Consider the following 10,852-nt stretch of genomic DNA (forward strand, 5'->3'; position numbering starts at 1 on the left):
CTTGGCTTTCGAAGACCTTAGAGATGCAGGGTAGGATAGATATAGGTCTGTAGCAGTTTGGGTCTAGAGTGTCTCCCCCTTTGAAGAGGGGGATGACCGCGGCAGCTTTCCAATCTTTGGAAATCTCAGACAATACGAAAGAGAGGTTGAACAGGCTAGTAATAGGGGTTGCAACCATTTCGGCAGATAATTTTAGAAAGAGAGGGTCCAGATTGTCTAGCCCGGCTGATTTGTAGGGGTCCAGATTTTGCAGCTCTTTCAGAACATCAGCTATCTGGATATGGGTGAAGGAGAAATAGTGGGGGCTTGGGCGGGTTGCTGTGGAGGGTGCCGGGCAGTTGATCGGGGTAGGGGTAGCCAGGTGGAAAGCATGGCCAGCCGTAGAGAAATGCTTATTGAAATTCTCAATTATAGTGGATTTATCGGTTGTAACAGTGTTTCCTAGCCTCAGAGCAGTGGGTAGCTGGGATGAGGTGCTCTTATCCTCCATGGACTTTACAGTGTACCAGAACTTTTTTGAGTTTGTACTGCAGGATGCAATTTTCTGTTTAAAAAAGCTAGCCTTAGCTTCCCTAACTGCCTGTGTATATTGGTTCCTAACTTCCCTGAAAAGTTGCATATCACGGGGGCTATTCGATGCTAATGCTCTGTCTCCTATAGATTAACGTACTTTGGTGCGAAAAGTGCAAATCAATCCCAGAACAACAGCAAAGGGCCTTGTGAAGATTCTGGAGGAAACAGGTACGAAAGTATCTATATCCACAGTAAAACGAGTCCTATATCGAAATAACCTGAAAGGCCACTCAGCAAGGAAGAAGCCACTGCTCCAAAACCAGCATAAAAAAAGCCAGACTGCGGTTTGCAACTGCACATGGGGACAAAGATCGTACTTTTTTGAGGAATGTCCTCTGGTCTGATGAAACAAAAATAGAACTGTTGGCCATATTGACCTTCGTTATGTTTAGAGGAAAAGGGGGGAGGCTTTCAAGCCGAAGAACACCATCCCAACCGTGAAGCACGGAGGTGTCAGCATCGTGTTGTGGGGGTGATTTGCTGCAGGAGGGACTGGTACACTTCACAAAATAGATGGCATCATGAGGCAGAAAAATGATGCGGATATATTGAAGCAACATCTCAAGACCTCAGTCAGGAAGTTAAAGCTTGTGTATGTAAACTTCTGACCCACTGGGAATGTGATGAAAGAAATAAAAGCTGAAATAAATCATTCTCTCTACTATTATTCTGACATTTCACATTCTTACAATAAAGTGGTGATCCTATCTGACCTAAGACAGGGAATTTTTACTAGGTTTAAAATGTCAGGAATTGTAAAAAACTGAGTTTAAATATATTTGGCTAAGGTGTATGTAAACTTCCGACTTCAACTGTATATGAATGTGATGGTTACATTTCTCCAGCCACCGGGGTAGGGGTAGCCAGGTGGAAAGCATGGCCAGCAGTAGAGAAATGCTTATTGCTTTAGGCCTCATTGATACGAGGTAGCAACTTTAATTCTCTGTACTCCTTAGTCAGTGGGCTTACTACCGCTGTATGCAAACATACAGGCCTGCCTACATGCAAATAATAAGGATGAAAATATGTGTTTTACAGCTTTACAACTATTTTTAATGCATTAACCTGCCCATATTATTTCAATCAAATAATACTTTCAGCGACACGTTACGTAAGTAGTATTCCAGAGTATCTATAAGAGAATTAATCATTAATTTCATTAATATTCATGTGAATTCTAAAATGACTATACTTATTTGATACAGATACAAATACATGGTGTTACATAACATTGATCTATAACAGGATCCATACTGTATATAAATCTGTTACGATCATAGGAAAGGATTGGAAATTGTAATCTACTATATATTTTGAGGGAAAATGACATGGAAGATCCCTTGTGTTGACAATCATTTTGAATTTCAATCCTTTTTAGGGTCTTTGAAAGACAGGCACATTCAAAATGGAGGTAAGCTTTATGCCATGTTTACACCCAGGGAGAACCTGAAACAAGCCCCCCAAACGCCACAGCGAGAGATGAATGACATCATACGAGAGGATAATGTTCGATGCCACATCATGCTCAAGGTAAATTCATCATGTTAATTAAAAATACAAAGCTCAAAGCAGCAAGGCTTGTAGGACTCAAGTTATTTATTCATAGCTGTTAAGCTTTTTTTGTATAATTTCAAACAGTAGTTTTGAAAGTTGTGCTCACAAGCCAAAATGGTGTACAATGTGTATTGTGTACAATGTCATCCATTTCGTATGATATGTTACGTCCTGAAAAAAACATATATATATATATATATATATATATATATATATATATATATATATATATATACACTGAACAAAAATATAAACGCCACGTGTGCTGGTCCCATGTTTCATGAGCTGAAATAAAAACTCCCAGAAATTGTCCATATGCGCAAAAAGCTTATTTCTCTCAAAGTATGTTACATTCCTGTTAAAGGCTGTGCATGGTCAATCTGACGTCTGCAGTGGCCGTACAGCATTTTCTGCGATATTGCCTCTGTAGAAGTCAGGGCATTCATACTTCTTGCACTTCTTGCCCAGGAATTGAGTTTCTGTTTATACTGGACCTCCCGCCCCCACCTACTGTCAACCAATCATGTCAATGCAGAGTATACGAAGCCCCCCGCATTGTTCCAAAAATTGGGAGGTGCATGGCATCACCGTACGGAGCTCGATTTGGAGGCTCCTCAATTGCGTCACACCCTCCATACGCATAGCCAGAGTAAGCATAAAATGGCTTTTAGTGAGCTTTTCTCATTTGCCAAGATAATCCATCCACCTGACAGGTGTGGCATATCAAGGAGCTGATTAAACAGTATGATCATTACACAGGTGCACCTTGTGCTGGGGACAATAAAAGGCCACTTTAAAATGTGCAGTGTTGTCATACAACACAATGCCACAGATGTCTCAAGTTGAACAAGCGTGCAATTGGCATGCTGACTGCAGGAATATCCAGCAGAGCTTTTGCCAGATAATTGAATGTTAATTTCTTTACCATATGCTGCCTTCAACATAATTTTTGAGAATTTTGCAGTACGTTCAACCGGCCTCACAAACGCAGACCCCACGTAACCACGCCAGCCCAGGACCACATCCTACGGGATCATCTAAGACCAGCCACCCAGACAGCTGATGAAACTGTGAGTTTGCACAACTGAAGAATTTCTGCACAAACTGTCAGAAAACCTCTCATGGAAACTCATCTGCGTGCTCGTCGTCCTCACCTGGGTCTTGACCTGACTGCAGTTCGGCGTCGTCACCGACTTCAGTGGGTAAATGCTCACCTTCGATGGCCACTGGCACGCTGGAGAAGTGTGCTCTTCACGGATGAAACCCGGTTTCAACTGTACCGGGCAGATGGCAGACAGTGTTTATGGCGTTGTGTGGGCGAGTGGTTTGCTGATGTCAACATTGTGAACACAGTGCCCCATGGTGGCAGTGGGGTTATGGGCAGGCATAAGCTACGGACAACGAACACAATTACATTTTATTGATGGCAATTTTAATGCACAGAGATACCGTGATGAAATCCTGAGGCCCATTGTCGTGCCATTCATCTGCCGCCATCACCGCATGTTTCAAGTTTTAATGTCACATGCACAAGTACAGTGAAATGCCTTTCTTGGAAACTCAAAACCCAACAATTCAATAATCAATAACAATGTATTACTAGAAAAAAAAACACGAGAAATAAGAATAGGAAATATGAAATACAAAATAAATAAGTAAGCATCCTATATACAGGAAATATTTAAAAAGTCAGTTCCAATATCATATTTACATATGCAGGGATATTGGAGTAATGGAGGTAGATATGTACAGGGGTAAGGAGACTAGGCAACAGGATATAAGATAAACAGAGTAGAAGCAACTTGTACGTGAGAGGCGTGTATAGAGTCAGTATAAATGTATGTGCATATTATGTGTGAGTGAGTAGTTGTGTGTGTTGGAATGATAGTGTGTGTGGGGACTGTAGGGGCCTTTGAGTGTGCATAGAGACTTATTGAAAGAAAAGGTCAATAAAGATACAAGGTAAACTCAGTCTGTATAGCTATTTTGTTAGCTATTTATCAGTCGTATTGCTGTGGGATAGAAGCTGTTTAAGAGCTTATTGGTGTCAGACTTGATCCACCGGTTCCTCTTGCCGTGCGGCACCAGAGAAAATAGTCTATGGCTTGAGTGGTTCGGGTCTTTGATGATTTTCCAGGCGTTCTTTTCACACCGCCTGATATAGTGGTCCTGGATGGCAGGGAGCTCGGCCTCAGTAATGTACTGGGCTGTCCGCACAACCCTCTGTAGCTCCATGCGATCAAGGGTGGTGCTATTGCCATACCAAGTAGTGATGCAGCCAGTCAATATGCTCTCAATGGTACAGCTGTAGAACATTTTCAGGATTTGAAGGCCCATGCCAAACTTTTTCAGCCTTCTGAGGGGGAAGAGTCACTTTCGTGTCTTCTTTACGACTGCGCGTGTGTGTTTGGACCATTTTAAGTCTTTAGTGACTTCTACCTGCTCCACTGTCGATGTGGATGCTTGCCCAACCGTTTCCTGTTGTCCACAATCAGCTCCTTGGTCTTGATGACGTTGAGGGAGGTTGTTGCTCCGGCACCACACTGCCAGGTTACTGATCTCCCTGTAGGCTGACTCATCGTCGTCGGTGATCAGGCCTACCAACATTGTGTCCTTAGCGAACTTGATAATGATATTGGCGTTGTGTGTGGCCACACAGTTGTGGATGAACAGGGAGTACAGGAGAGGACTAAACACACCCCAGTGGGGCCCCTGTGTAAAGGGTCAGTGTGGAAGATGTGATGTTGCCTACCCTCACCACCTGGGGTTGTCCCGTCAGCAAGTCCAGGATACAGTTGCAGAGGGAGGTGTTCAGACCCAGAGTCCTAAGCTTGGTGACGAGCTTGGAGGGGATAATGGTCTTGAACGCTGAGCTGTAGTCAATGAACAGCATTCTCACATAGGTATTCCTCTTATCTAGGTGGGTGAGGGCAGTGTGGAGAGAAATTGAGATTGTGTCATCTATGGATCTATTGGGGCGGTATGAAAATTGGAGTGGGTCTAGGGTGGCTGGAATGGAGGAGTTAATGTGTGCCATAACCAGCCTCTCAAAGCACTTCATGATTACAGAAATGAGTGCTACAGGGTGGAAGTCTTAGAGTTCTTAGGAACAGAAATGATGGTGGTCATCTTAAAACATGTGGGGATTACAGACTGGGACAAGGAGAAGTAGAAAAGTACAGTGAATGTGCCTTCCAGCTGTTCTGCGCATGCTATGAGAATGCACCCTGGAATACTGTCGGGGCCCGCGGCCTTGCGGGTGTTGACCTGATTAAAGACCCTTCTCACGTCGGCCTCGGCGAGCCTGATCACCCAGTCCTCTGTGTCAGTGAAGGCCCTTACAACCCGGCTCGATGTTGTTGGGTCTTCTTTTGTAATCCGTAATGGACTGTAGCCCCTGCCAGATGCGGCCTGTGTTATATGATTACACCTTATTCCTATATTGTTATTTTGCTCGTTTGATGACTCTGCAGAGGTCATAGTGGGGCTTCTTGTACTTATTCATGTTTTCGGCCATAGCATCGGTGTTGTCTACGATAGCTCTGTGTGAGGTAGCCCTGCTCATTAGTTTTGCGCCAACATCTGTGTTAATCCAGGGCTTTTGGTTGGGGAAGCACCGAACCCTAACTGTGGGTACAACGTCGCTGATTAATTTTCTAATGAAGCCGGTGAAAGAGGTGGTTAGCTCATCAATGTTATCGGCGGAGTCTCAAAACATATTACAATCAGCGCTAGCAAAGCAGTCCTGTAGTATACTGTTTCAGATTCTGCTGAAACAGGAAGTACGGAGTCATGATCTGATTTGCCAAATGGCGGACGAGGGAGGGCCTAGTATCCTAGTATGCTTGCTTGTGGGTAGAATTGCAGTGGTCGAGGACTTTATCGCCCCTAGTGGCGTTGAAGTGTTGATGGAAGTTGGGCATCACGTGTCTTATTGACGCCAAATTAAAATTGGTGGCAACCAGAAAGGCATCCTCTGGGTGTAGGGTTTCCTGCTTTTTTTATAGCCTTGTACAGCTCATTAAGAGCCAGCGGTCTCGATAACAGCTGAAAACTCAGGAGGTAGAAGGGTTGGAATTTTACTATCAGGTATTCCAAGATGGGTGAACAGTGGGTCGATACTTCCACCGTGCTGGAATTAGCACACCAGTTGGAATTGATGAAGAGGCAAACCCCTCCCCCCTCAATTTCCCCGACTCCACTGTCCTGTCCGCCCGGTGAATTGAGAATCCATCGGGTTGGATAGCCTTGGGGGTATCTTGCCTGAGAGTCATATTTCTGAAAAGCTAAGAATATTGCATTTCCAAGAGTCCCGTTGCTAGCAAATATGCGATCGGAGGTCATCCATCTTATTATCAAGTGAATGTATATTAGCCAGTAGAATGGAGGGAAGAAGTGGTTGGTTTTCGCTTCGCCTTAATCTCACCAGGATCCCTCTTGCCTCTATAATGCTGGTGTTTCCCCTTGGGTAGCCCAAAAATTGGTCCGGAATTACGAGAGCCCAGGGCAGATGAGTCAAAGTAGAAGCCGGAACTGGGATAAGTATGTTCAAGAGTTCTTGTCGGCTGTAAGAAATAATAGCGGATACATTTTGTGAAAATAAAGTAAAAATAAACGACAACATAATCACAAAATAGCAAAGTTAGATCGGAGCTTGCAAATGGCAGCCCTCCAGTACGGCACCATATTCAGCATCATAATGCACGGCCCCATGATCTGTATGGACATAATTCTTGGAAGCTGAAAATGTTCCAGTTCTTACATGGCCTGCATACTCACCAGACATGTCACCCATTGAGCCTGTTTGGGATGCTCTGGATCGACGTGTATGACAGCGTGTTCCAGTTTCCGCCAATATCCTGTAACTTCGCACAGCCGTTGAAGAGGAGTGGGACAACATTCCACAAGCCACAACCAACAACCTGATCAACTCTATGCAAAGGAGATCACGCTGCATGAGGCAAATGGTCACACCAGATACTGACTGGTTTTCTGATCCTCGCGGAAAACCTTTTTTTTTTTAAAGGTATCTGTGACCAACAGATGCATATCTGTATTCCCATGCATTCCCATTGATTGGAGTCCACTTGTGGCAAATGCAATTGATTGGACATTATTTGGAAAGGCACACAACTGTCTATATAAAAGTTCCACTTTTTTTGAAATATGAGACATAAAGATGAGACAATTATAATCAGAAGATATTATTGACGTGTAAATATTATTGGTAACAGAATAAATAGCAGAACAATAAGTGCAGATTAAATCATGCTGTAATTTAAAATTGTATACCCAATGTAGGCTACTGCCCCTTTAAGAGCTAGAATTGATTTTGTACCCTATGTTCTGATTCAAATACTATATGTTGGTGAATTCTCACACTATTCAAAACCTACAATCGAATAAACAGCTTATGAAGCTCTCTTATAGATCACATATTGCAAACAAATAATCTTAACTAAAAACTCCTCACATATTTTGGAATTTCTGTGTATTCTTGAAAATGGCTTATCAATATCCAAAAATAGCATGTGTTTGTTCTGCGAACCTGCACATGATCCTCTTCTCTCGTTTGTGGCACTAATGTGAGGTGTTATGTCAGGGGAAGGGTGTTGCAGTAGTCTAGTGGGTGGTGCGGGAATAATGACAAGCCAACCTGGGGAGCGTTGTGTTCACATTGCCCTGAAAAAGGGAACTGGACTGCGGAATTCAAGCAAACCAAACTCAGACCACCTCTAGAGATGGTCTCAGTTCGGGTTCACTTCAGGGGCTCTTTTGATGGGTCTTAGTACCTTTTTTCACACTTGACAATTAAGCGAGACCGCACGAGTTCATAAAAGTTGTCAGAAAGGGACCAAGTGTGAAACCACCCTAAGATCACATTCAATCTCTTTAAACTCTTGTTTTTTTATTAATTCTAACCCCTTACTGTACACTTTTCCAAACCTGTTATAAGGGCACAAGGCGAGACCCAAATGCAGAGACAGGAGGCAGATGGTTGAGCTCTGATATTTATTATAACAAAGTGTGGTGTCTTTACTATCATTAACTGAAGACTTATACTTTTATCAAAGATTCTCTGTAATTAGCATTTCGTGATTAACTAATCAGGCAAATGTAATTAACTAGGAAGTCGGGGCACCAAGGAAAATATTCAGATTACATTAATTTTCCTAATATAACTTTTCAGATATTTTAATATCTGATCAATTAGTCTTGTGATTAATTACCTATTCTTTATTTTACCTCACATTAGTCTCATTCCAAACGTTGTAAATTGTTGGTTATCTGCACGAACCCAGTCTTCACTATGAGTCATCCATACATCAATTGTCTTAAATAATTTATTTACTAACTAAGTAATTCACAGAAATGCATACACAAACAGTAGATAGGTACGAGGAAATGATAACGGAGTTTCCCTAGTGGGATAAACCGGTATGGCGGCTTGGTGGACAAAAATGGAAGTGGGGATCAACTGAGATGAGACACTACAAAGTTGATAATTATAACAAATGCAATGCTAATCGTTTGCACATGATCGCTCACTCATTCGGGAACAATAGCAATCAGTATATACACTGCTCAAAAAAAATAAAGGGAACACTAAAATAACACATCCTAGATCTGAATTAATGGAATATTCTTATTAAATACTTTTTTCTTTACATAGTTGAATGTGCTGACAACAAAATCACACAAAAATTATCAATGGAAATCAAATTTATCAACCCACGGAGGTCTGGATTTGGAGTCACACTCAAAAGGCTGATCCAACTTTGATGTAATGTCCTTAAAACAAGTCAAAATGAGGCTCAGTAGTGTGTGTGGCCTCCACATGCCTGTATGACCTCCCTACAACGCCTGGGCATGCTCCTGATGAGGTGGCGGATGGTCTCTTGAGGGATCTCCTCCCAGACCTGGACTAAAGCATCCGCCACCTCCTGGACAGTCTGTGGTGCAACGTGGCGTTGGTGGATGAAGCGAGACATGATGTCCCAGATGTGCTCAATTGGATTCAGGGCCGGTGGAACGGGCGGGCCAGTCCATAGCATCAATGCCTTCCTCTTGCAGGAACTGCTGACACACTCCAGCCACACGAGGTCTAGCATTGTCTTGCATTAGGAGGAACCCAGGGTCAACCGCACCAGCATATGGTCTCACAAGGGGTCTGAGGATCTCATCTCGGTACCTAATGGCAGTCAGGCTACCTCTGGCGAGCACATGGAGGCCCCCCAAAGAAATGCCACCCCACACCATGACTGACCCACCGCCAAACCGGTCATGCTGGAGGACGTTGCAGGCAGCAGAACGTTCTCCACGGCGTCTCCAGACTCTGTCACGTCTGTCACGTGCTCAGTGTGAACCTGCTTTCATCCGTGAAGAGCACAGGGTGCTAGTGGCGAATTTGCCAATCTTGGTGTTCTCTGGCAAATACCAAACGTCCTGTATGGTGTTGGGCTGTAAGCACAACCCCCACCTGTGGACGTCGGGCCCTCATACCACCCTCATGGAGTCTGTTTCTGACCGTTTGAGCAGACACATGCACATTTGTGGCCTGCTGGAGGTCATTTTGCAGGGCTCTGGCAGTGATCCTCCTGCTCATCCTTGCACAAACGTGGAGGTAGCGGTCCTGCTGCTGGGTTGTTGCCTTCCTACGGCCTCCTCCACGTCTCCTGATGTACTGGCCTGTCTCCTGGTAGCGCCTCCATGCTCTGGACACTACGCTGACAGACACAGCAAACCTTCTTGCCACAGCTCGCATTGATGTGCCATCCTGGATGAGCTGCACTACCTGAGCCACTTGAGTGGGTTGTAGACTCCGTCTCATGCTACCACTAGAGTGAAAGCACCGCCAGCATTCAAAAGTGACCAAAACATCAGCCAGGAAGCATAGGAACTGAGAAGTGGTCTGTGGTCCCCACCTGCAGAACCACTCCTTTATTGGGGGTGTTTTGCTAATTGTCTATAATTTCCACCTGTTGTCTATTCCATTTGCACAACAGCATGTGAAATGTATTGTCAATCAGTGTTGCTTCCTAAGTGGACAGTTTGATTTCACAGAAGTGTGATTGACTTGGAGTTACATTGTGTTGTTTAAGTGTTCCCTTTATTTTTTGAGCAGTGTATATTTATGCTCAGTGTGTCGTCGGGATCTCTGTTGAAAAGTTTGTTTCTGTTGGAGAGTCTGTCCACTCTCTCTCTCTCTCTCTCTCTCACTCTCTCTATCTCTCGTGGTTAGAATGGATAGTTCAGAGTGACATTAATTCATGTCGTTATAGAATAGATGTTTTGGCGGTTGTCGGTCTGCGCGTTCAATGATACCGAATTCCTAGCTGCAGACTAGTAAATTCATATCAAGGACTTGTTCTTATTCTGTCGGTATTGATAGTCTAAGAGTTTAACCACGTGGGATGGTTAAAAGATTCAGCAGTCTGGTCTCAAACCTTGGCCCTCTTGTTATCGAGTTAAGCTGGTCTGTAACCTTTGTCCTCTCATAATTGAGAGAAACATGGTCTGTTGAGAAATTCTCGAGGTGGGGGTTTTATTCGGAAGAGCAGAAAAGGGCTGTCTCATGACGCCAAGTCCTGGCTGTGTTCATGGGGGCGTGCCAGTGACTTAATTGAAACTTTACACAGAAATACAATTCTCTCACTTTACATCATTACATAGTATCCCATAATTTCACAAATAGTTGAATCTTTCCTCATTCATCCTGTACAGC

At 43.7% G+C, this 10,852-nt stretch overlaps 1 protein-coding gene across 2 annotated transcripts in view; it reads left to right on the top strand.

Annotated features, from left to right (window-relative positions):
- Window positions 1-10,852, top strand: part of LOC110526774 — a 79,086-nt gene that overhangs the window by 29,796 nt on the left and 38,438 nt on the right. The window lies entirely within an intron of this gene.

Source organism: Oncorhynchus mykiss, chromosome 26 (genome assembly GCF_013265735.2).
Source record: "Oncorhynchus mykiss isolate Arlee chromosome 26, USDA_OmykA_1.1, whole genome shotgun sequence".
NCBI classification, from domain to species: domain Eukaryota; kingdom Metazoa; phylum Chordata; class Actinopteri; order Salmoniformes; family Salmonidae; genus Oncorhynchus; species Oncorhynchus mykiss.